The following is a 27,035-nucleotide window of genomic DNA, read 5'->3' as shown; positions in this document are numbered from 1 at the left end:
AAGGACGTCTGGTCTGACCAGACATCCAGAGCGGGTCCTGCGAGGGAACCTCGTAATGAGGCAGTACGGGGTTAACGGCGCCGGCACCTTTACCGGCGCCGTTAACCCCTTAACGCCTCAGTTATAATGAGGCCCTATGTTTTGGCATGGTGTGTGCCATATACATATATTTAGCTGTATAGCCAGCACAAACGGGCTCTTGCAAGATTTTCTTCCCCAAAATGGAAGATCTACTTTTCATCTTGTTTTGCCTTCTCAGTAGTGGTCAGTACTGGTGATGTAGTATTCAATACGAAGCAAAGAACGAAGACTAAAAGATGATAATACAAGTATGTGTTTAGTACTCTGTGAGTAATTGAATGGTATTCAGCACTCGTAACTGTAGTCATACGAGTAGTCTGCTTAAAGAGACTATCATATATTTAAAAAGACTAGCTATAGTCTTTCAATAGTATAAAAATACATTGGGCCTCATTACAAGTTTGGACAGTAGCCTTACTTAGTGTTTTTTCGACCCCTGGCAATGGGGAAATACAGGGCCATTACAACCGTGGCGGACCCTGTATTTCCCCATTGCCAGGGGCCAGAAACTTTTATTCTCCATTCCCATTTGAGCCTCATATGGCTCAATGGGAATGGGGAGGTCGTATGCACTGGCACCATTCAGAATGGTGCTCGTGCATGCAACATGCTCTGCTCGCGGGTGTCGTTCCGCCCGCCAGGTCCGTCCTGATGGGTGAAAAGGCACTTGTGAGCAGAACTCGTAGTTTGCCGGTCCGGTAACTACAGTACTGACAAGCTTACCGGTACCGTAGGTACCGGACCGGCAAACATGTAATCAGGCCCATTGTAAATACTGGGGACCTGATTCATGGAACTTTTAGCGTGGTGCAAACTGCCAACAAAATGTAGTATTCGACTTTGTTATGGGTTATTGGCTGGAGACCAAGTCACGAGTTGCCGGGAAGATAACGGTTTATACAGCCAGCTCATGCTGTCTATAAAGGTATTAGTAGCAAGGAGTATAAGGTCTTTCTTTCCCGGATTTGCGTTAGGACAGGAGCCAGGACAATAGAAGACAGTCAGTCAGCCAACGACAGTGGAAGATGAACTAATGATAACATAGGCCAATATAATCTTCTCAGGAACGACACCCATAATTTAAGAATCTATTTACCATATGTAGTCAAATAAAATAAAAATAAAAAGACATAAAACGGAAAGGTGAGTGAAGAATGCATTTTTTAATGAGCTGAGGGAGTTGGGAGAGTGGAAAAAAGCCTTAATACTGATTTGTAAAAAAAATGAAAACCAGTCGACAAAAAGATGAAATTAAGGTGGTGGAATATTTAAGTATTAAGCACATTTACAAAGGTACTCGAGGAGATAACGTATATTGTTTAGTTGTAATTAAATTAGACATTTCTACAAAATGCAAAGAAGCAATTCTCCCGTTATAAGTTTGGTCGACCAGGGATGGCTTGTGGCCAATCAGGATGTGAGAAATCAAAGAGATTGAATGTGTGTTAAAGCTTGGATTTCATGTAGTCTGGTTCAGTCCTATCATGGCAAAGATCGCATTAATCCCACAAGTACTGTGCGAGCCTGCGTGCACAAAAAGAAATGCACGCATGCGTATTTAGGGAATTTCCATCGCAAATAAACCGGAAATCCAAGTCGTGGCTGGAACGCCCCCCACACGCCGCGACACAAAGCAAAAACAGCCAGAATGGATACCTTTGTGTGCACCCCCGGGTGCAAATACAGCACCCTTCAAACAGTGCATGGGGGTCCCGCAAGCGAGCCTGCATCTCGGGGGCCTGTGCATGGTCCCCTGTAACTGTTACCGGCACCCCAATAATATGCGTATGATGTATCATAATTAGGGTTCAACTCTGAAAATCTGCATGCAAACCCCTGCAAACCGTTCCTGTTCCACGCTACACTGTATACGCGCACACCTAAGTGCGACTGAATCCCCGGATGCGTACACGCACCCCTAAATCCAACATGCAAAGACTCCTCTGTGCTACGATCCCGATGCGCCAGTGTACTTACGGCTTCCTTCCGGTGGCAGAGAAATGGAGGGATTTGCATGGGCATTTCACAGGACAGAGGATGTGGGGTCACATTCATTAGTACATTTTGTTGTGCGCATTTGTGGGTCTGCTATGCACTGCCTGTGGCCCGACCCTCATAAAGCCCACTTTTTTCCTTGTTCTTCCTCATTTTTCGAGTTCCACCCCCTACACCGCCCTCTGCACAGGCCTCGCCCAAGCTCTGCGTGGTATCTCGCACAAGGCACTCGACCGCTAGCAGAGATGTGCTGAACCTGCGCAAACTCCACGCACGTTACGTAAAAGTGCTGTGCAGTTTACGTAAAAGTTCTGTGCAGTCGATTCCATGAATCGACAAACAGGGTTTTGCATCCAGAATGGCATGCAAATCCCCGATTTTCCACACATATAATTCCATGAATCGGACCCTCTGTTGGTATGTGATCCCCTATTTCCAGTCTCCACATACAAAAACCTCCCTTTCACCAAGATTTTGAGATCAAAATAGGTATCGACTGATTCTTTTTATTATTAATCGTTCATTGCCTAACAACAACATACGCCATATTCTTTAATAATGCATTAGTGGGAATGTCCACTGAGCACTTGCCTAATGCAACTGCAGGCTTCCCATTGGAGGAAGCAATAGGCGACCAACCATTAGATGCTTGACTGTACACTTGGAAATCAAAATGGTCAGCTCAATCGCATACAACAATGACTCATCATCTGTTCACTGTGGGCATGGCAGGGCAAATCTGTAAGTGCTGACACAAAGTACAATATCACACGTCTTATCAGTGCAATTCCAGGCATGCTGCCAGCATTTGAACCATCTTTTGGCAGAGGTCCTGTGATGCCATGGCGATTTCCTGATAGAAGGTAGCACAGCTTGGGCTGCCGAGATGTGGTGTATAACCTGCTATTCATATGGGGAGGAGGTACCCTTGGCACATGCTGTATTGGAATCGCCACAGGGCAAACACATATTCCCTCGTTTTCATTGAAAATCCTGATATGAAACCAAATGCAGTCTCCTCAGTTAACTCACTGGCAAAGTCGGTTTTATATGAATATAATGTAATAACATGAATAAAAAAATCGTTGAACCCAATGATGTCAAAAATATAAAACACCTTGTAACTGTCATAATATAGTAATAATGCAACTAGTGTGCATAAATATAAGGTCAATGCAAAAGGCAAACACAAACTATTGACATCAGTGCCTAGAGACTCCAATGCCTTAGTAAAAAAGTAATTAAATATGGGCTGTACCCACCTCCTCAGTGGAGCATGAGTCCCCATGCTTGAAGACCAGGTTGTATCCTCTACTTTAACACTCGAGTAAGGAAGAAGGCGTCAAGGTCTTGGACTCAGAGTGAGTGACTATTACACTTGAAAAATAAACACAGCGTTGAAACACAAAGGGCCTCATCACGAGTTGGGCGGTATCTCGAATAGGATACCGCCCAACTTACTTTGCATTATCACTCACCTGTCCAGCGGTATTACCACCAGAACACGGGTTGGGTGGTACATGTTATTCCCCATTGAACCCATTGGCCCTAATGAGGAATTGTCAATGCAATTACCACCAGTGGTATTACCGTGCAGTAATTGCACCAGAAATCAACATTTTTCCAGCGTGTTTACCCCCAGCTGTAAGCTGGGGGTAAACACACCTTACTCATGATTGGGTGGACCCTTAAATGTGGTGGTAATCTTGTTACCACCGCGTTTACAGGCTACATCAAACTGTGATGAGGCGCAAAGTCTTTTCTCCCTCTCTGTGACAATATTGACTCTTTGTGAGACCATAAAGTGCAATTGCAACTCCAGCACCAGGCAACAGGCTAAGCTGTGGCATATGACATGGGGGTTACCTTACTTTGCTCCTGTGTCCTGTCCACCAAGGCTAGCGGTGGGTGGAAAGTTGACTGTTCTCCTCAGAATTGAACTATGCATGAACACCGAGGGCAGGTAACCCCAAAGAATAACACCTGTCCCCACTCCACACCACACTGAAACTTGGGGGGATGGCAGCTGCCTCCATGCCCACCACCACCACAGTGCAGTACCAACATGAATGATGTGATGCCCCCCTACCATGGATATCAGGGCTTTAAGTGGACTGAGGCTAGACACGGCTGAGGCCCGGCAGACTCTGAGAAATGTGGAGTCTTTTGTAAAGCCGAAAGCTCTTGCACGAGTCTTGCCTTTTCATTGTGTTGCCGACCCTCCTGCCAGACACCCCTTTTATTAGACATGCAGGTGTTGGAGGCTTTGTCTTATTGGGGCTAATTCGGGATTGGGCGGTATTTTCTTACCATGATATTTTGGTGGTAAACTGGCGGTGAACTGGCCTTACATTTAGAGATAGTTTAGTATTACCCTATTTCGGTGATAATATACTGTAAGTTTGTGTTGGTGGTAATTTTAGTGGCATCTTACTTTGTGGTATTTTCAGAATAACCTTATTTTAGTGGTATAGTTGTGAGCATGGCTTTTTATACTACAGCCCCATCATAAAAGAAACCTTTCCTCTCTTTTAGAATGTCTTTTGGTTGCCTGTAAAGAACCCCCAGACCTATCACACTTCAGAGAACCCAATCAATTTATTCAGAACGCCACCTATGGTTTGTGGCTGGGATTAGTGGCTTATGTACATCCAGTAATCTATGGCCCTCATTACGACCCAGGCGTTGCACCATGGTCCATGCCAGTAACTTACCGACTCTGCCATGGCGGAATGGGGAATTACCGCCCCATTCCGAGCTTGGCGGGGCGGTAATTCCCCATGCCGCCATGGCCCTTCCCCATTCCCATTTTTGCCCCATAGGGCTCAATGGGAATGGGTAAGGCGCTAAGTACGGTGCCGCAAATTGCGGGATAGGCCAAGCATGGTGCCGCTAGGAGGCATTCTTTCAATTTATCAACTGCCTCAGATTGCTCCTTTTCCCATTTCAGGGTGTATTCAGCTTCAATAGTTTAGTCAGGGGATGAGTGATTTCAGCATAATGTTCAATACATTTCTTGTTATATCCCGTCATTCCTAATAAACTTTTTAAACCTTTCATGTTTCTAGGATCTTTCAACTTCTGTATGGCTTCCACCTTTTCCTTTTGTGGATTTCACCTTTTTCTTGCACCATTGGGCTTTCTGTAAAGATACTTTGGCACCCGGCTTTTGCAATTGATCAACTACATGTCTAATTTCATCAAAATGACTTTTTAAATTTTCATTTTTTATCAGGACATCATCTACATAAACTATGGTCCCTCTTTCTGCTGCATCTGGCATAGCTTTTCTCAAAAATATGCCAAATTTGCTCCCACTATTGACATACCCAAATGATGTTCTTGACCAAGCGTATTGTGTTTTATCAAATTAAAATGCAAATACATTCTGAATGGCTCTCTGCCAATGGCACACACCAGTACCCATATTTAAGATCTAATGTGGTAAATACCTTTAACCCATGCACTTGAGCAAGGCCTTAATCAATGAATGGCAGCGGCCATCTAGACACTGGCACTCTTTTATTTAATTCCCTCAGGTCTGCACTCTGATGCCATTGTCCATTTGGCTTTAAAACACCCAAAACGGGATGTTGGAGGTACTATGAATGGGTCTGATAATTCCCCTAGACTCCAAGTTTTTAATTATCTCTGCCAATGACTCTAAGCATGCCAGTGGCAATCGATATTGTCACACAAATACTGGATTTCTACCACACCCCTCTGGTAATGAGGCAACATGTAAATCAGTTAGGCCGCAATCATATGCGTATTTGGCAAAAACTTTCTTAAATTCCATAAATATTTTTCTCAATTCATTCTTATCCTCTCCGCTATCACAGGGATCTGCTGACAGAATCTGCTCCTCTACCATTTTTTAAAATTCCGGAAAATCTTCCAATGGAGGAACCTCTGTGCTTTCTTCCAACTGTGTGGCTGTATCACTCTGCAAAGCTGCCACTTTTAAATATTTTGTCATATCAGCCTCCATTCCAATGTGCTGATTTCCTGTTTCATTTTCATTTAAATCAAATAATATACAATGTTCCTGGTGACAGCACACTGTCTCATTGGAATCATAAAGGTACACAGATTGAATTTTGAACATCCCTTTGGGATGAGAATCCAGGTACTCTGGCAACACATACTGTGCATCTACATATCTCTCAGGGATATTTCCAATCACCATATTGTTAAAATCTGCAGTATAATGTGATTTTTGTATTGCCATTCCTAGCACGGAATTCTCTTCTAAATAAACATCTTGACATCCTTTGTTATCAACCATAATTTTTACGGACCCCTTCAAAATATCTATCAATGGAGTATATTCATAATCCAGCCCTGGCTGTTTCATGGATTCATTCAAGCACACAAATGCATCAGAATCCTTCATTTGCTGTTCATTCTTGCGCTTTAGTGTTATAGCAACCTGCTTGGTGAATGCAGGAATAGTAATATCCTTCTTCACCTGTAGTTCAATTGCATATTGCACCAATTGTGCACAATGATAAGCCTTTCTTTCGTCTTCAAATTCGGGCGCAGGCCCGCCTAGCCGGGACCATATTTTTTGGTTAAGGAAATCTTACACCATGCACATCCTGTGCATGATATCATTGCTCAGATAAAAATCATTTTGTGTTCCACTCCCTATCCACACATTGTGGTAGATGGTTTTTTTGTCCAACATTAATCTTTAGCATGCACCTCCCTGAAATTCGATTTTCAAAATCTGGATTGTCCAAACCAGATATGTATTGGTTTTTAATTCTAAACTTCGGGATCTCCTCCCTTTCCATTATTCTCTGCAGTAGTTTCTCATTAATAAAACTCCCCTCCTGTTCAAGTGCCAAAGTGGCTTTTATCATTTTACAATGGCCATTTATACCAATATGAGTCCATGGCTGCTCATCTTCCAAATGTATTTCAGCAAGAGTGGTGATGTGTTTTTCTGTGTCTGCTTTAGGGATGGTTTTCTGTTTACACTTCTTCTCTTTTAAATAGAAGCACAATGTGTGCTCATCTATTTCAGTTTGCCATTTCTTCCTAGGATCCAAATAAATCTGCACAGATTTTTTTCTTTTTCACTTTTCATTTTGTCCTGACACATCAAAATAACGGTGACACTAGGCACACAGCTATTCTGGAGGTACACCTCCAAAGCATCATTTGATTTGGCAACAGTATGGCATTAATTTACGCTGCTGTTTTGTGACTTTATTTTCTTAGACCTTAATGGTTTTTTAGTTAAAGACCACAGAACCCCATTTACCCCATCAATGAGAGGAGACAATCTTTTCAGGCAATCTGTTCCCATCAAGAATGGAATTTCGCAAATAGATGTGATAAATACTTCTTGTTTCATTCTGTGTTTTCCTATCTTTATATCAACTTCAGTGACACGTTCGATAGGCACCTCCTCACCGTTAAGGTTATGTACAGGGCCTTCACTCTGTCTCACTTTGATCTGATTCTGTGGAGATCTCCCTTCATTGATACTTTTTACCAATTCTTTGGACATAATTGTGGCCTGTGCACCTGTGTCAATCATTGCAAATGTATTGCACTTCTCTTTCAGAGTAATGGGAGCATAACATCTGTCTTCAACCTCCTCTAATACACACACAAAGTGCACATTTTGTACAGATTTCAGAATTCACTTTTCTCAGACCCTTCTTACTCTTGGCTAAGCATATCGGTAAATGAAAGGAAAATTGTCCTTCCTTTCTGTCCATTTCCATTTGAGCCTTACCCATCTCCCCATGTTCAGAGGACATTTGGAGTGCGGCCACTGTTCGCCCTTCCATCCGGGGATCATCAGAGTCCACACTGCAATTCTCCAACTTAATATGCGTATAAACTTCACCTGATAAGTTGTCATTTTCTAATTCTGGGCATTTGTGAGTATTTGGTATGATACCAGTTTTTTTAATTTCTTCAAAAATCTGTGGGTGGCTCAAAGAACTCTTCAGGTGAATGATCTGTACCCTCCTTTTTAGAACTTATTCTTCCTGCCTGTAATTTATTAGCATTTTGATTGTCTAAGGAGGGTGTTCTAATGCTCACATCTACTCCCTCATCAAATATTTTATCCGTGCATGAGTTGTCTTTCTTAAATCTGTCTCTTTGTTCCTTTGGAATTTCATGTTCTTCTCGTTTTCCTTTCTCATTTGTACACATTTCCAACGTTTGATTCAACGCTTTTTAGATGTGTTTGCAATTTCTGCCTCATGTGCATTTGCAAGTATTTTCGTTTTTAAATCATTAAACAGCTCAGGGTCATTATGCAAAACCGGCTCGGGAGATTCTGTCTTTTTATCATTGCAGGTGTCATGAATATTTAGTCACTTATTATCAGAAGCCACCAGGTCACTTCTATGACCTTCTGCCCCTTCATTTGATGACTGATTTTGAGCTGTACAGAGTTTTCCTATTTGTTCAGCCAACATTTTTACTTGGGCCTCGAGACATGGAATCTTTCCATTTCTCTAGAATATTCTCTTTACGGCGTATGCCAACATTGGTTGTTCTTCCACTGGTTAAATCTGTTCTGGTATCTCTCAGGAGAGTGATTCCTATTTGAATTGTTTCTGAACTCTTGATTCATGTGGGGCAGGGAGAGGGGTGTACCTATACTTTGGTTTTAATCCCCTGGTGGCGGTGATTGATTGTATTGATGTGGAGCATAGTTCACATTCTGCTTCGTGTCCTGTCTCTCATTTTGTGAGTACTGTCCCCTATACTGATTCCCATTTTCAGTAAATCGATCCACATACCGTGGTATGTCCTGGTTACCATATATCATGGTGTTGGGGTAAAATCTGCCCTGTGTCTCCAATGTCTGGTAGGGACTATTACTTCTTTGATCTTGATTTTGTCTCTGAGTGTTGTTCATGCCTGACATATCGGGCCGATATCCTGCCCGGGGTCTGTCTCTTAAGTACGTAGGGCTAATGTAACTCTCCTTATTACTAAGATCATGTGATTGAAACATCAGTGCCGAGGGCGGTAACCTCTGTGGAGTACCTCTCTGTTCGGGTGTCATATTATTTTTACCTGGACTTTGAGCGGAATCAAATGACATTTTAGCCAACCTGATCTCCATTACTGTTGCCGAGGATTCTTTAGATTTTGATCTTGTTTCTTTCATTTTATCGGCCTCTCTACCCTGACAGTAGATCACTTCATACAGTTTTGTACTTTTGTGCACAATCCATTCAAGGGACTTCTCACAATCAAACTCACGGACTAACTGTGATGTAATGTCATTCTGCAAACCATAAAAATAGCCAGTTTTAAACTAATTGGAATTGGGATTAAAAGATACATCAAAACGAGAAAAAGCACTTTTTAAGGCTTGAAGAAATTGGTGAGGTGATGTATTTGGCCCAGCTGTGATCGTGTATGCAACTTTCTTCGCCTCCTGTAATGACTGTAATGGAGAAAAATGATGCCTAACCTCTTTTTCAAATTCTGCCCATGGCTTGTTCTCCTGTTCATTCAATCCCCTGATGATGCTCGCTTTGGGAGCATCCGGAGTTAAGCGAAAATAATGTCCGTATTGTTCCTTGGGTATGTGTAGGGCTTTAAACATTTCGAGCACCGCTTCTAAGTGGTCCTCTCTACAGCACTATCCTCCTTTTTTGAACAGTTTGATCAGGGCCTTGATTGACTTCTTTATCTTGATAGGGCTACTTGCCGCTAAATTTGGAATTACATTACTTTGTGGTTCAACCCTTGTTTCAGGTGTATGGGATTGGTGGCAACCCCTAATGGGTGAGTCAAACCCCCCAAAGGCACTGCAACCAAGCCTAGACACAGGCACTGGGGCGCTATCTCCCTGTGTAGAAAAGGATTTCACCTCAATCCCATTAAATGTGGTGCCCTGTCGCTTGTCCTGGGACCTGAAATCGCATATCTGCTGCTCCAAATCCTTGCATTTTTTAAGAAGTCGGTCTGCCTCCTTATGCAAGTATGTGTTTTCATCACCCATTTTATTAATCACATTTTGCATATCGCTCATCTACATATGACATTCATTAAACTCTTTGTCCCATTTGTCCCTTGAAACATTTAAGCTATCTGGTGTTCGATAGTCTGGAGATAAACTTCTTTCTCTAGATTCTCTCTTTGTAAAACTTGCATCTCTAAAATAGCATCCTCTTTATCTTGTTTAATGTGATCTACCAATCCTTTCAAGTGTTTTAATTCTTGCTCACTGTCCTCAAACTGTTTTCTCCTTTGAGACAATTGAGTGTTGAATTCTTTACACTTTGATTGCATGTCCTTTTGACAAACCTCCAGTTCTGCTCTTATCTTTTTCTCCTGTTCACTAGCTCCATCTAATTCGACTTTTGGTCTGCTAATTTGCTTTACATCATTTTCTTGCATTCGCAGAGACCTATTTAAAATGAACCATGTTTTGGCACATAGCCGTATCATACTGTCTTTTTCTGCAGGTTTGTCAGCAGCATTTAATAATCTCAGAAGACAGACCTGAATTATGCTACCCTCTTCAAAAATGTTGTCCAATGGTTCTTTCTGAAGTTCCCCATAGATACGGTCATGGCACTCTGTGGCATTATTTGATGACCATGTTCCATGTGCATATAATTTTGCGGCCAAATATTTCACCAATTCTGGGAATGTTGCATAAATTTGAGACTTTCTGAGATTCACTTTCAGTGTCACACTGCTCTCCCAAAATGAGTTCCCTTTAATGCACGTACGGCAGTGTGGAACACACTTGCCACACACAGTAGATGCTCTACAGTCTGTTCCCACAGGCCCATTACACCATTTTGTTGGAGGTTTTTTCTTATTGGGGCAAATTCAGGATTTGGCTGTATTTTCTTACTGTGATATTTTGGTGGTAAACTGGCCTTACATATAGAGATAGTTTAGCATTACCCTATTTTGGTGATAATATAATGTTATCTTGTGTTGGTGGTAATTTTAGTCGTATCTTACTTTGTGGTATTTTCAGAATTACCTTATTTTTGTTGTATAGTGGTGGGTATGGCTTTTTATACTACAACCCCATCATAGAACAAACCGTTCCTCTCCATTAGAATGGCTTTTGGTCACCTGTATAGAACCCCCAGGCCAATCACATTTCAGAGAACCCAATGAATTCATTCAGAACGCCACCTATGGTTTGTGGTTGGTATTAGTGGCTTATGTACATCCAGTAATCTATGTGTCTCATCTGACACTGCCTTCTTTTCAGCATACAAAGAAGGAATCACTCAAAACACCTACACACACCTTCCTACCTTGCAGGTACTTACTTACTTTTCCTTGCTTGCTATTTTAGCTACAGTGGTAAATTAGCAAATGCTTTACCGCTCTGGTACACACATCAAACCCTTGTGATTCCCCTGTATAGAAATGATTCACAGACACATGAAATACACCAAAATCCCAGCCTTTGTTTTTTTATACACTCTGTATTATATAGCAATTATAAACAGAAATACATCTTACCACATGATATGACAGCATCGCCTACAAAATATAAAAGCGAACAGAAAACAAACAGGCACATTCCAAAAAAAAAGCAATTTGGTGTATGAACATGCAGTATTTTTTTTTTTTATGTCATCTCCCATTCATTCTTTTTTTCCCTCACTTGGCACTAACTCACCCAGGCCAGTGAAGTCTGAAATTCTCGTTGTCAGGATCTTATGTCGCCACTTTGCAGCCCCACTGCTAAGAACTACTTTGCATGTGTGGGGAGCTCCCGGCTGTTTAAGTTTGTAGCCAGCGCTCACACCCACATGGAGTCCGGCAGCATTTCTTTTGAAGCACCGTCTGTACCTCTGAACCAGCATGATCTGAACTCTTCCCCCTGGTTATTCCTTAAGAAAACTCCTCCTATCACTCTATTGACGTGGCCCATCCACCCTCAATCTCTACCAATCAGAATAAAGAATGTGTCCTGTACCAGCCTACGTTTTTCAAGACAATGAAGATTTCAGCTGCAAAGCAACTGTTTCTGTTTTCCTTCATTCCAGTGGCATATTTCTGCTCTCCACAACAACAACAAAAAACGCTCACATTGACTGAGTGTGCATCTCTTCATGGAAAATAAAGTGAATTTTAAACCGTGCATGTACAAATATAGAATGCATTTCATTGTGCATAAAAACTGCATTGATAACGTTAGAGGAGTTGAAGTTAATATATATATTAGTAAGGCAGTTAGTATAAGGTTAATTTATGTATTTCTAAAGCAGTTCGCACACATGAAAAGCATCCAATTTGTAGAAATGTGCACCTCTTCATTTTAAAATGACAGCACACTGTGCTAAAACATTTTACTAAATGTTCTGAAAAATTGCCTGCTGGCTGTTACTGAAAACTATTTTGCACCTATTGTGCACCTATTTTGAAATGGCTGCATTTAGATATTGGATATTGAATACTGCCCAATTAGTCTTACAAGGGATCATCACCCTCGCAACAAGGTGAGAGAGTGATGATCCCTGAATCTCTAGTGAAATGTGTTCCTGACAGGGGGTCAGCGCCGCAATTAAAAGCGAAGGCAACACTTACCTAACATGAATGCTGGCAGTTAGAGCACTGCCCTGGCCAGCCGTTTTGCAAAATCGAGCCAGGGTTCTTAAGGGGGTGTGGCCTAACAGACAACATTCAGGTCAGCTAAGTGCTGCTTGCATTTAATTGTGGCGCTGACCCCCTGCCAGGCCACAACCACCTATGACCCCCGGCTTGAGTTGCAGGCCACTTAATGCATTGATGGATATGGTAGCCATGCCACACCTCAACAAACCACAAATATGGAGCATGGTTTGAGGTGCTGCACACTGTGACTTGCCAAAAGACCCACAGGAGGATGGGGCTGCATCTGTAAGTGATGGAAATGTACAGCACAGCTCCCCATGATGTCCCTGTACTATGGATATGATGCTTACATTGCTTCTCTCTGCCTGAGGCGTACAATGGCACTCTAAATTCTGTATGTCTGAAGATTGCACTACATCTTACCTTTACTGTACATGTTCAGTTTCTGTGAAAGAAGCTCACATTGAAATAGCCTGTACTGTATCGGTTAGGTGAAGCTTTTGCCACTGCTACCTTTATTGTGCACAGTATGTATCTCAGTGAGACTTGTACTGTTGCTGTTTCTATGGTATCTGTTCTGTATTTGTAAGAGGAGCATGCACTTCCACACACTACTACGTTTCTGACACGGATGAGGGAGGTTTTAACTACAGCAACCTATTATGATGTGTGTATGTCTGTGTGTGTGGTTTGTTATGTTATGTAAAGTTATGTCATGCTTTGTTTGGAGCTTTTTTAAATCGTGGCTAGTCACCACAATATTAGCCTAACAGAACTGTTGTTTGTCCGGAGAGTGTAATATTGTGCAACATCAGGGGTAGCCAGTCTTTTGTCTAAGGGGCAAAAGAACAGGCCGGCATGGTGGGGAAGATTAAACATGCAGGTTCATCCTGGTTCCTCCAAACCCATCAAGGACCACATTGACTCATTGGCTCCTGCCCTGGCTGACTTCTGCAACCACTCCTCGCACTTGAGTCTTCCCTCCCCCCCCGAAGCACTCCCTTTTGCACCCTCTTCTTAAGAAACCCTCTGAAAACCCGTCCTGCCTGGCTAACTATCGGCCAATCTCCATCACTCCATTCCTGGGAAAACTCTTGGAAAAGCTGGCCATCTCCCAGCTCAATCGTCACACTGAATCTGTTGGTTGTCTCCATGATCATCAGTCTGGCTTCAAAGCTGCCAGTAGAACGGATACTGCTCTCCTGAACATCCTTGAAGACCTGCTCTCCAACCTTGATTCCAACACCCCTTGTCCTCATCTTACTTGATCTCTCTTCTGCCTTTGACACGGGCAACCATGCCATCCTGCTCAACCATCTCTGTGATAAACTGGGGATGACCGGTCAGGCCCTGGCGTGGCTGACTTCTTTCATCTCTGATCGACTGTCCCAGGTTCAACTTGGGTCCTTCTTCTCCTTTATCTCTATATCTACCTGGCTGTTCAACCAATACCTGGTACTTCTTGCCCACTGCATTGCCGCGCTCAGCCCCAACTTCAAGTGCTATGCGGATGACATTCAGCTCATTTTCAGGTTACCCTCAGCCACCTCCTCTCCCTCTCTCATCTTTTACTGTCTGTCCGCCATCCAGGAGTGGTGTGCTGCCAATGATCTCTGCCTTAATGCCAGTAAGACCAAGATTCTTCTTATCGGCACATCCGCTGTCTCCTTTCCTGTCACTCTCTGGCTGGCCTCTCTTGGCTCTCTTCCTGCTCCCACCTGTGAGGCTAAAAACCTCAGGGTCATCTTCGACTCCTCACTCTCCTTCTCTCATCACATCTCCGATGTCTCTAAGAAGTCACGCTACCAGCTGCACCTCCTCAGAGGTATTCTACCTTTCCTCTCCTTCCCCCAAAAGCTCACTGTCTCCAGAGCTCTGCCTCTCTAAGCTGGACTATTGCAAAAGCCTCTTTCTAAATCTGCCTGCTTCTACTCTCCGCCCTCTGCAACTCATCCAGGACAGGACTGCAAGACTTATCCTTGGCCTTCAACTCTCTCTTCCTAAATATCTTCCTTCTCGAGCTCTTCGCTCATCCGCCTCCAACACCCTCAGGGTCAGTCGCTTCTACCAGCAACAAGTTGGTGGTAGATCTCTTTCTTCGGCTGGGGCCTCCCTCTGGAACATCCTCCCTGCCTCCCTGAAACTTGAAGAGAATCATCTCCAGTTCCGGAAGCACCTCAAAACCTTTCTCTTTGCTTCTGCTTTTTCTCCTCCTCTCCCCTGCTGACTTCCAAGCTGATACTGAAACTGCACTGGTTACCTGTCCACCCTCTGATTTCGGGCCCAGTCCCTCCCCCGCCAGTCACACTCCTGTACTGCCTTCCCGGAAACCTCCGCACTTGGGGACTGTTTTCTGTATCCCTACAGTCCCACTACCAGCACTTAACACCTGATGTCTGCACTTACCCTTGCACTTGCCACCTGCTGGACGTACATTTACTTATTGTTTATTTTTTTATTATACCATGTACTGCACTGTCCCCGGCTCCTTTCACCCCTCGCACTCCCCCCCCGCACTTTCCTCCTTCCCCTTCCCATGCACTTACACTATCTGAATGACACCTGGACTAGTAGGATCGTTGTCTGTCTTCCCTCTGTTTTCCCCACCTTGCCTCGTCGCATCTTGAAACACTTCTGTATAGGTGCATTATAAATGCTAGATCAATTCATATCATATCATGAATGATGTGAACAGGTAACAAAGGGATTGAGGGGTAGGCATGGAGTTTATGATAGTGTGCATGCCTCTAGAGTCAGTGTTGAAAAATCAAAGCATAGCGCAGATCAGAAAAGGGCAAATACATCATGCACCTGCAAACATATACCTGTGTGGCTACTTTCTAGTACTTTCACGGAAGTACTGAAATTAGTCAGTAAGTTGCTGTCTGATGGGCCTGAGATGTGCAAAAGGAATCCCTTCAAGTGTGGAAGCTTGTTTTCCATTAGGCATTACTTGATTACTTGAAAACAGGGGGTCCATGCCTGTTTTATGCCAAAACACTTAAGGTGAAACAATCGCTACACATACAAACAAACTGTGTGGGACTTCTACAAAAGAAGGAATGCAAGCTTTATTGTTTGATTCGATTTGAACATGTATAATGCGCACAGGTCGGACTTAACCATATAAAGGTTCCATTGTTAAAAGTGAAGAAACCAAAGATAATACTGTGTGGACAACCAGTTGATCAAGAGCAGTAATAATGAAAACCCTAGTGCCCTGTCTTCCAAATATTGAAAAAGGTATTTTTTAGGGCTTCACAAAACTAATAAATAGAGTGGAGGGTGCTAATTTCTCAAGGAAGACTATTCCAGAGCTTGGGGCCAAAGACATCAACTCTTCTATCTTCCCTTGGAACACAAGAGGAGGGAGGAATTGTCAACAGCAGTTGGTGTTACGCTCACCTGGTCTCTGCAGAGGCGTTGGGGCACGGTCGCAGCCATCCCTGAACTTGAATCACCCCCTTCAGGCCTCTCCCTCAGTAGAAAAGCTGTGAACAGTGGTACGTGGTGATACTGGTCCTGCGTGGAGATAAGAGTGTGTGAGTGTGCCAAGCTGTGATTGTTTTACCTCTCGAACCCTTCACCCCAAAGTACGGTTTCTGTGAGCATACGCCAGCCCATAAATCTCACCTGTGAATTATGGAAGATAAGCTCTCCGTCCTGCTACTTCTGGCAGGGGCGCGTCGCATGGGATCTAGTTCCTTCACTGATCACTGATAAGGATTAGACCAGTCCAGCTGCGACTATGGTTCTGCTTATGATTGGTAAGTCTTTCTTGAGCTCTTGTGATGCTGTTTGTTCTGTTTAGTGTCTTTATATGTTGCTCCTATTTATGCCCACAATAATGTCTCTCTTCTGTATTATTACCTTAGATGGAAATGCGGCCTTAATGCAGCTGTGAGACGCGGCCGGATGGAAGATGGATGCTACCACAACGTTCGACAGCAGGTAAGTGATGGTTTAAGGAAAATCGCGAAGTATGGTGAAGCGCAACCTTAAATGGACTGTTTTTTGATGTTTAACCTTGTTGTCTGTTTTTCCTTGCAGGCACTGCTGTCGATGATGGTGCGTTTTGTGCTGTGGCACCAAGATGAAGATTTCGGCATTCTGGAAAGTGTAAAGATGAATACTTGGTTCGCCGAAGAGATGTACAGGTAAGAACAGCTTCCCCCAGTTGGCAAGTATGCTGGCAGGAAGTAGGATGTCCAGGAAGCAGGATCTTCAAAGCTAAGCCTGACCTCAGGCGACGGTGAGCGTTACGCTGCAGGCAAGTGCAGTCTGTCTCGAGGATCGGGCCAATTTAGATAGCTGAGATCGTGGGCACGCCCATTAGGGCTGGCTTTCCAGCCACACCCTGCCACTTCTAGAGAGTGAGCACGTGCAAAGGCAATCTATTAGCAGCCACACCCAAGAATACACTTGGGGCTTCTTAATGGATGGAATGTTCAAGGTTAATGCATCCTGCTTAATGGATGGAATGGTCAAGGTTAATGCATCTGAAGTGCTATGTCCATAATAAAAGCTTTTTGCTGTTAAATGGATGTTTACTTTTGTTCATGAGCCTGTTGCCAAAGACGCCAGGACAGTGTCCGCCCAGGCCTCCTGTGCATGCGACCCCTGCATGCATGTGCCCCTGACTTCAGGACCATGACAGCCGGTCCCCTGATCGTAGCATCCATTTTGGTTGATAGCAACTGATTTTATCCTCTAGATCAGCAGGAGCAAGTCCATTAAAATATTTATAATTCAAACAGCCACTTTATATTTGATTCTGTCCTCTGCGGCCAGCCAATGAAGTGACCGCAGAGAGACCGTAAAGTGGGAGGACGATCCCAACTGGCACACCAATCTCACAGCGGTATTCTGTGCTTTTTGCAACCTTTGCTTCTGTTTGAACAGAATGCTAGCATGTGTGCTGTTAGAATAGTCCAAGTGCAAATTCACCAATGTTCCAACTACCAGAGCATAGTCCTCGCCTGGGACAAATGGCTAAACTTGCCGCAATAAAAGCAATGAGTAAAAGACTGCCTGAACCGTGGCACTAACCTGGACTTCACTGCAAAGATTTTCCTGCCAGATACATCCCAAGTTTTTAATCTTTGTTGTGAACTTCAGCTCAGCCCCATAAAGCATGGTACCTGGGGATGATTCTCAGCAACAAGTAAATGTTTTGCTCCAAACAGCGCAACCTCTGTTTTAGTCGGGTTAAGTTGGAGCTGGTTTTCCAAAATCCACCTACTCACTTCATCAAGGAACTTTTTGACCCTGAGGAATGTTTCATCAACGTTCCCTATTTAAATGAAAACCTCTGTATCATCGACATAAGACTGTAAATTAACCCCATGATTCCTAAGGATATCCAATAATGGCCTAAGATAAAGATTAAAAAGCAAAGGCAATAATGAAGAGCCCTGTGGTACTCCCCACATCGAAGGAATATTGAGTCTGAAATAAACCCCCCATATTTAACCTGCTGTTGACGGTCAGATAAAATGAACTGAACCATTCAAGTGCCTGGTTAGAAACATAACCAATCTCCCTCAAACGGCTGAGCAGGATGTGATGATCTACTGTGTCAAAGGCTGTGGGTATGTCTAGCATCACCAATATTAACATGTTCTTTTAGCTGTGGCCGACTTGGGTGCATCTCAATCATGTTTTAGCTCTCAGTACCTTCCACCTGGGAGTGTATTACTTTGCATATCAGTACTGGATTTATGGATAAGAGCAGTTCAGCATCGAACTGCTAGGCAATCTCCTCTGATCAAAAGCACAACACACAACTGCATACATGTGGTGCTGCCTGTTGGGCATTGCCAGTGAGTTGTTGAAAGGTCGAAAGTCAAATGAAAGGTGGAGCTCACCTCTGGATTACCACAGAACATGCTGGGTGAAACCCCACATGATACAGATAAAAACCCAAAAAATGAAAAACTCTTGGTATAGAATAAATCACAGCTATATAAGCATGTGGCTTGCATGGGAGTGTTTCAATTCAATTACATGTTCTCTCTCTCTACCTGTCACCTGAGAGGAATATCCATGTGTCTATCAGTATGATCCCACCCATAAGAGCATTCTCAAAACTGGTCCATCTGGTGTGACCAGCAGAAATGTAATGCAGTCTAAAGTGATCTTACATAGTGCACTTCTGCCAATAATATTGGCCTCAATGAGCATGGCAATGTAAGAAGGAGGGCAGAGTGTGTTAGTTGGATAGCAGGAAGGCAGATGCGGAAACCATTGGTGTCAAAGGATACAGGTCGGAAGTACCCGTTACTTGTATGCCGATACGAACATCTCTATCTTGTATGTGGTTGGTACTGACTGGGCATGTTAGCCATATGGGCAGCCCACGGATTGTGGAGTGAAAACATTGACATCCTATTTTTTTTTATAGGAAATCTGAATATGTTAAGTACACTATCCCTAAAAGGTCATCTGAAGGAGTGTGGGAGGTGTAAGGAAGCAAGATTTTAGTAGTGAGGAGTTAGTTGAGGAATGAATGGGATTGGGAGGGGGGTCAAGTGTGTTGTTGCTTCACGGCTCTTGGTGGTAGATTTCACTGAGATTAAGGTGCAAACCAGTGTCATGCAGCAGAGGTTAATGAATCACAGGTGGTACGGACAAGAGTTTCAAAAATGGTGTCTCGTAAATTAGCCCATGTTTCTGGTGTAGAGTTTTTATGTGGTTGCTATTATTTTTAATTTCTTTCAAAGTGGTTGGTTAAAAAGCTTAATCTTGAGCTTTTTCCAGAAAGTCAGGTGGTTCACTTCCAAGCAGAGAGGATCGGGTTGGATTTTCTAGAGGATCGTTTCCAGAACTGAAAAAGAGGAACATCCTTGTTGTTTCTTGTTGGAGTTGTGGACTAGTACCAGTGCAGCAATGCTGGATCTAAGTGTTCTGGAAGGAGTGAAGTGATGACACTTACTTATGGAGGATATGATTGTGATATGAACATGATCCATGATATAAATGATGGGTGATGCAGAAGGTTTTCAAATTAGCCCCTTTGTTTGATGGGTAGCCTACAGAGAATACGTAATTCTGGTATGATATGTTCAATTCGCTACATTTTGAGAAGTAGTCCTGCCGCTGCATATTGAACTATTTGAAATGTCCTCATTAAGCAATCAGGTTCAAAAGAGGCTGTTTGCATAGTCTAGTTTGGATAGTATTAGAGACATTTTGAGTGAATGCTAAGTAAGGTAAGATGCGGTGTACCATGCAAAGCTGGGAGAAACAATTTCTGATGATGGCTTTGACCTGTGGTTCATCAGTAAGGGTGTTGCCCATTGTCATTCCAAGATTCCTTACTATGGGTGATGGGTTTGGGCAAGAGCATGTCTCATCAGGCCAAGGGATTGTTCTGTTTTGCTAGGGGTGGATTTTAGTCATTTTCTGTCATCCATGCGCATCAAACCAGCAATCCCAGACATGTGTTTCTGCCTATTGGGTCATCATCAGGCAATATCCATGAGGATGAGGGCTGGGGTAGAATTAGTCAGCTAGAGGAGGACGTTTTGGGAGGGCCTGGCTAGCCCTAGGCAGGTCCAGAAGACTGGAGGAGGTTCCAGTGGCGATCATGAAGGCTAATGATGGTTTGCAGAGAAGGTGGGAAAAACCAATTGAGGAAAATAGGCTCATAGGGAGTGTTCATTCTGCCACTCTTCTGGCTAACTTCTAGTTCATCTTTCATGAGAGCTGAAGAGTATTACAGGACATCGTTAACAGGGTTAGTTGAGCGTTATGGGGGCCCCAGAATGCCCTCATTTTAATCAGATGAGCAGAAGAAAGGAGTTTAGTCAACCAGAAGCCCACAACAATAGAGTGAGGTACTATGATCACACTCAGATTTGAGAACAGACTCTATTGTGGACTGCATTATTAAGATGATGATGATGATGATGATGGTGATTATTATTATTATTATTATTATTATTATTATTATTATTATTATTATTATTATTATTATTATTATTATATTGATTGAGCGTAGACCTAGCTTCATAAAGCAACTGAGTGTTTTACAATCATAGGGGAAGAATACGATTTGGGAGCAGCGAAACAAGGGAGTGGGGATCTAACAACAGGGGAAGGAGGGCAATTATCAACAACGGATCTTCAAGTGACCAGGGGAGGAAACAGTGGGAAATAGATCACCCACTCTCAGGTATGGTGGGGAGTTGATGGTGTATGAAGCTAGGTATGATATGATATGATATGGCATTTATAACACACCCAAACACAAGTGTTTCAAGGCACGACATGGCACCGGGGAAGGGAACAGAGGGAACACATACAACGATCCTACTAGGCCAGGTGTCATTCAGATCATGCAAGTGCATGCAAAGGGGAAAGGGGGAAAGTGCGGTGGGGGAGGGGACAGTGCAGTACATGAGATAAAGAATAAATAAGCAATACATGGAAGTGCAGCCAGCAGGTGGCAAGTGCAATGGTTAGTGGAGACATCAGGTGTCAAGTGCTGGTAGTGGGACTGTGGGGATACAGGAACAGTCCCAGAGTGTGGGGGTTGCAATGAAGGCAGTGAAGGTGTGTGTGACTGGTGGGGGAGGGACCTGGGCCCGAGAACAGAGGGTGGCCAGGTAACCAGTGCAGTTTCAGTTTCAGCAAGGAGGTCAGCAGGGGAGAGGAGGGGAAAAAGCAGAGGCAAAGAGAAAGGTTTTGAGGTGCTTCCGGAACCGTTGATGGTTCTCCTCAATTTCAGAGAGGCAGGGAGGCTGTTCAAGAGGGAGGCCCCAGTCAAAAAAAGAGATCTATCACCAACTCATTGCTTGGAGAAGCAACTGACCCTGAGGGAGTTGGAGGCAGCTGAGCGAAGAGCTTGAGAAGGAAGATATTTGGGAAGGGAGAGTTGAAGGTATTAAGGCCCCATTCCCCGGAAGGCCTTGTGGACAATGCAGAGGGTTTTGAACTTATTCCTTGCAGCCACTTGGAGCCAGTGCAGAGATCTCAGTCCTGGAGAGATACAATCCCTGGGCTTGAGGCCAAGGACATGCCTTGCAGTCCTGTTCGTGATAGGCTGCAGAGGGTGAAGGGTAGTAGCAGGCAGATTTAGAAAGAGGCTGTTGCAATAGTTCAGCCTAGAGAGAACCAGAGCTGTGGAGACAGTGAGCTTCTGGGGGAGGAGAGGAAAGGAAGAATACTTCTGAGGAGGTGCAGCTGTTAGTGTGACTTCTTAGAGATGTCAGAGATGTGAGGGGTGAAGGAGAGTGTAGAGACAAAGATGACCCAGAGGATTTTAGCCTCACAGGTGGGGGCAGGCAGGGGACCAAGAGAGGCCGGCCAGGGAGCTACAGGAAAGGAGGCAGCAGGTGTGCTGGTGAGGAGAATCTCGGTCTTACTGGCATTAAGGCAGAGATCATTGGTGGCACACCACTCTTGGATGGCAGACAGACAGTGAGAGATGAGAGAGGGAGAAGAGGTGGCTGAGGGTAGCCTAGAAATTAGCTGAGTGTCATCGGCATAGCACTGGAAGTTGGGACAGAGCGCGGCAATGCAGTGGGCCAGAAGTGCCAGGTATTGGTTGAACAGCCAGGGAGAGAGGTTAGAGCCCTGGGAAACAGCACATGTAGTGATACAGATAGAGGAGAGGAAGAACACAAGTTGAACCTGGGAGGGTCATTCAGAAAGGAAAGAAGTCAACCAAGCCAGGGCCTGACCAGTGATCCCCAGGTTTGTCACTGAGACAATTCATCAGGGTGGAATGGTTAAGAGTGTCAAAGGCAGTGGAGAGATCAAGTAAGATGAGGACACAGGGGTGTTGGAGTCGAGGTTTGAGAGCAGGTGTTAGGGAGGCGTCATACCTTGAGGAGGTTCTTCCTGAACTTTAGAAGTGAGGAGTCGATTCAGATCTTGATGGGTAGGAGGTTCCAATGTCTTGGGGCATAGAAATACCTGTCTTCTGGTTTATGCATAGAAAATAACTGTTACTACAGAGGCTGACGGTCTAACCACTGAAATAAGAGTGAGCAAAAGTGAAAGACAGAGACATTGGGTGAAGGTCATCATATTCTTGATATTTCTGTTGGGGGGATCCCTAGTTTACTTTGCAGTTTGGCCCACCTTTGTATACACTTACTAATAAAGTGTTGAGCTTAGTTTGCTTCATCTTAGTGTCCTTCCTGTTCGCAGATGTCTGCTGTGTGAAATTTGGTGTTAGAAGTCGGTTCTACAAGGCTTAGATTGTCTTGGTGATCAAAACACTAATGGAATATCTAAGAAAGAAATGACATTCCTGTTTAACCATGTGACAATTACCTCCCTCACAAACTGGTAATGTATTTCTTCTGCTTATACTTTTTGTAAAGGGTTGGATATTTCCTGGTGTAAAATTACGACATGCTGAAAAAATGGGGTGTTCACAATGTATTGAGTTAAGTCATTGGCAGAAACTCAAAAATCGTGCGCTTAGGATATTTTAATATGAACACATGTATTAAACTCTAGCTGTTTTGAGTGCTGCTTCGGTATGCTTGGCATTCTGCGTTGTGTGATATGCTGACTTGCCCTATAATAATTTGGGGTGATTTTGAACTTGCATCAAACATACACTATGAAATAGAGTGATGAAATAGAGTGATGCAGCATCAATTATATACTAATTGATCATTTAGGGTAAGGAACCTTCACAGTGAACTTGCATCAAACATACACTATGAAATAGAGTGATGAAATAGAGTGATGCAGCATCAATTATATACTAATTGATCATTTAGGGTAAGGAACCTTCACAGTATTTTGTAAATGGTCCATATTGGTAAAAATAAATCCTATGTAATGTTTGATGAATAACATGTTTTTTCTCTCTTTCTCCATATTTTGATTGTTTCCTCTCCCCTTTTATCTGGGGAATAACAACAGACCTACATGATTGCATTGAAAAAGATTTAGGTCAAAACATGTGTTGGCAAACTCTATAACCTATTATTTTTGTAAAGGGTTCTTAATAGATTCTCTGCTACAATTAGTGAATTGAATGTTTTGATGAAATTGACAACGTTTAGTCTTGAATGACACATAGTTTATATTCGGGGTGAGATGCTAAGGAATATAGTATTTTTCACTCAGATCGATCCTTGTGTTTTGGTAAAGTAGTTTATTCAGTTTGTACACCCATGTAATTGGTGCACAAATCTTCTTATGGTTATTCATAACGTTGCTAGACCTCTATCAGTGTTTGTCCTAAATATCCATGAGCATGCTGCTTACTTGTTTTTCTGGCAGAGGGTGATTGTTGACGTGGAAGCAGCCTTGTGGTGTATCCTTCGTGATGTCATGGAACGTTTATAAATGCACCTTCTCTACATGTTGGGTGGAACACCCTGGAATAGCCACTACACTGGTTTATGTGTCAATTGAACACCGTTAGAACTACTGTGGCTTTTCATGGGCATGTGCTATTACATGTCCCAGACAACATTTTCACAGTTACTCACATAGGAATTGCATGCCCTCTGTAGTCATTCCCCAACCTAGATTGTACTATCCATCACCATGGATGCAGTCAATGTCCTCTAGGGTATCTACAAACTACAATGCATGACCTGGGATCCACCCTGTACACATATTCCATTGGTGCTCTGCAGGGCCTTGGGGAACTACCATTGGCCTTCACATGTTCTTAGGGGCACACCTGTAAGGCAGATAGAAGTCTCAATGTACCAACATGAATGTCAACCTTTCCATGGTTCATAAGAAATGGCCTACTAATTCCTGTCTGATGATCTGACCATCACACTCATCATAGTCTGTACTCTTTGTCATCATCGCTGTCAATCTGAAGGTTGTCAGGAGTTTGCTGAGGGTCATGTCTCCTGATACAGAGGTTACAAAACATACAGCATACAATGGTCATGTCGTCAACTTTGTGGTGCATACATTAGTGATCCACCTGTGTGTTGCAGGGAGCAGAATCTTATCTTGAAGAGGTCAAACACCCTCTCAATTCTGCATCTGGTACAGATGGGTGCCTCATTGTGGCATCTCTTCTGTGGCCTGTGGAAATCACAATATGGTGTCAGTTGCCATGGCAGGAGGGAGTAGTTTTTGTCACCTGTGATGATGGTTGAAAAGCACCTGTCACAACACAATAATGGAAAAGTATTCCTTTTATTACTCAAACATATATGTTTGTTGGCATGCATGGACATAGCTGCTGATGAGAAGGGATATGTGTTATGCGCTTACCTCCTCCACCGCCCTCCTTTCGAAGATGTCTCTTCTTCAATCTCGCCACCCCATCATTTGCTAGTATGCACGTTTGCCTGCGAGCTATTGCTCATGCGCAAAAAAACTGCATGCAAATGGCCACAGAAGACCGCTAATGACATGCTCGGACCCGTGCCACCCACAAGTGTGTGCAGGATCTGATAGATCTGTCCTCAGAGTGGCCCAGAAGATGGAAGATGCCCGTATGGAGAGAAGGTAAGTGTGTGTGTGTGTGAGCTGGGGGGATGTGCAGTGTGTGTGGCAGGGAAGGGAGGTGGAATGGGAGAGAAAAGGGGTTTAGGGGGTACAACAATAACATCATGCCATTGTAAGAGAAGGGGGGATTTGGAGTGGTTGGGGGTAGGGGATTTGGGGTGATAAAACCCCCAAAAGAGCTATTTTCCCACCTTTTGAAGTGCAAACTGAATCGGCCACTAAAAATAAGTATTTTTTTTGTTGTGGCCTTCAGTGGGTAGGTTTCTGACATAGAACCCATTTCCCAGAAATGCCCTCCATATCCTCACCCCTCCCTGCCTACTCACCCACATCATTTTGCAGGTATTCCCTCTGAATACTCATCCCCAATCATTTCATTGCTCCTTAATCTGTATCGATATCCTCAACTGTCAACCATCAAATTGAGACTAGCCTCATCACGAGTTGGGCGGTAATGCCGGCGCTATTAGCGCCGGCGCGAATAGCCCTACCGCCAAACCCCCTGGCGCTATTAGCGCCAGATCACAGGTTTGGCGGAAGGGTTATTGCCCATTCCCCATTGGGCCCATTCGGGAATTCCTCATTCCCCATTGGGCCCAAGTAATCGCGCTGAAAATCGGCAATTTTGCCGCAGATTTACCCCCAGCTCAGAGCTGGGGGGAAATCCACCAAAGCCATGATCTGGCAGATCCTTAAATGTGGCGGTAATAGCGCTACCGCCGCATTTAAGGGTTACCACTTGTGATGAGGCCCACGTTACATTTATTCAGATAATTCAATATTACATAATGAAACAATACAAGGGTACAGCAGCGGAATTAAGACATTACAAGGATAAAGGGCACACAACAAAACCACAGATCGTGCACAAAACACAACCGCAGGTACAGTAAAAACAGTCATATTTTCAATAAGAACCTTATATTACACAAACGTTAAAGGAAAACATGAATTAAAATCTACACAGAGTTTGAGTTCCGCACATGTTATCTGTCTGTGGCCTTGATTGGTAAGCTGCATACTCACATGTGTGCAGCTACCCCTCATCAGATACCCTTCACAGGAACAAGGGGATAGGACTCTCAACATTTAATCGCCTACACCGCCAAGTCAGATCCCACTTCAATTCTTTTACCATTGATCCAAAGATAAAAATAAAAACCCCAAAGAATTACTGTACACAGTTAATTCTAAAAACTCCTCAGATCGTGTCCCCAGTACAGATTAGTACACCATTTGGGCTGTCTTTATGTGCATCTGACAATTACATCAGAATTCCCTTACTCCTACCATATGGCCCTTTTATCTTCTGTGTACTTCCTTTGCCACTGATTCACGACTATTCTCAGACAAATGCAAGAGTAAAGCACCCTTTGTCTTACAATGTCAGAAGGCAAATATGCATTACTGTCAGTTTCATGCCCAGCCACACCACCTCATTGTGCATCTTGACACTGCTACGTGTCAATTCGTTGCAGCCTTTCCTCATGAAAATACCTCACATTTAAACACATTCCTTTCCTCCAGTATTTAACCCTGTAGTGTACAACTGTTTTAAACAAATATCAAAATGCTCTAAGCGTGGGACCAGTATTCGAACCTATGTTGTTCTGTGTTGTTTTGCTTCCAAGACAGGCCCCTGACTTATCCAGTCATTCTTGTGTTATATAATATTATATAACATAATATAACAGCATTATATATTTTTATATGCACTTTTAATTCTTGACAACATTGTTAGATTCCGTAAGTCATTAATCTAAATTTCCGTTTGCCTAAATTGAAATGATTCTTCATGTCCCTACAATGATGTCAGCATCCTAACCTTGATATTGATATTGATATTTATATTTCTATCACGCTCGTACACAAGTGTTTCAGAGCGCGACAAGGCAAGGGAGGGGAACAGGGGAAAACAAAACAGC

The sequence above is a fragment of the Ambystoma mexicanum genome, chromosome 7q, assembly GCF_040938575.1.
Source record: "Ambystoma mexicanum isolate Mex_15411 chromosome 7q, UKY_AmexF1_1, whole genome shotgun sequence".
Taxonomy (NCBI): domain Eukaryota; kingdom Metazoa; phylum Chordata; class Amphibia; order Caudata; family Ambystomatidae; genus Ambystoma; species Ambystoma mexicanum.
The sequence above is the reverse complement of the archived record's forward strand: the minus strand, read 5'-3'. Positions refer to the sequence as shown.